This window comes from Xyrauchen texanus, chromosome 18, assembly GCF_025860055.1.
Source record: "Xyrauchen texanus isolate HMW12.3.18 chromosome 18, RBS_HiC_50CHRs, whole genome shotgun sequence".
Lineage (NCBI taxonomy): Eukaryota > Metazoa > Chordata > Actinopteri > Cypriniformes > Catostomidae > Xyrauchen > Xyrauchen texanus.
Genome location: NC_068293.1, coordinates 43,895,600 through 43,896,488, shown reverse-complemented (window position 1 = coordinate 43,896,488; position 889 = coordinate 43,895,600).

The following is an 889-nucleotide window of genomic DNA, read 5'->3' as shown; positions in this document are numbered from 1 at the left end:
AGTTGTTGAGCCGGGGTGGGGTGTTCAGTGTTCATGCCCAAAAGTTGTTGAGCGTGGTGGGGTGTTCAGTGTTCATGCCCAAAAGTTGTTGAGCGGGGTGGGGGTGTTCAGTGTTCATGCCCAAAAGTTGTTGAGCGGGGTGGGGGTGTTCAGTCTTCATGCCCAAATGATGTTGAGCGGGGTGGGGGTGTTCAGTGTTCATGCCCAAAAGTTGTTGAGCGGGGTGGGGGTGTTCAGTGTTCATGCCCAAAAGTTGTTGACCGGGGGTGGGGGTGTTCAGTGTTCATGCCCAAATGTTGTTGAGTGGGGGGATCACCAAACTAGATTGTGCACAATTAAAGCCCGGGGCCCCCCCCCGGCCAGTCAAGAGCCCCTGGGTACTGGCCTCATTGGCCCGGTCAGTAATCCTTCCCTGCCTGCGACAGAGCATTAACCTTAAAAACCTCATCAGTTTAGGAGAACATTGTGACGAGGATGAGGGCATGGCCAGGCCATGATGGTGCACGGCTGGCTTTGAATCAGCTGATCAGCGGGACAGCGAGATAAAGTGGAGCCAGAGGCGGCACGCTGCCTCTAGTGCCTCTAGTGTTCATGTGTGTCTGTGTTTGTTTGCATTTACATTTACATTTACATTTATGCATTTGGCAGACGCTTTTATCCAAAGCGACTTACAGTGCACTTATTACAGGGACAATCCCCCTGGAGCAACCTGGAGTTAAGTGCCTTGCTCAAGGACACAATGGTGGTGGCTGTGGGGCTTGAACCAGTGTCCTTCTGATTATCAGATTACAAGTTATGTGATTAGACCACTACACCACCACCACTCCGTGTTTGTTGTTCTAAGTTCATTTATATCATTAATTTTTATGTTGACTGTTCAGCTGGTTCC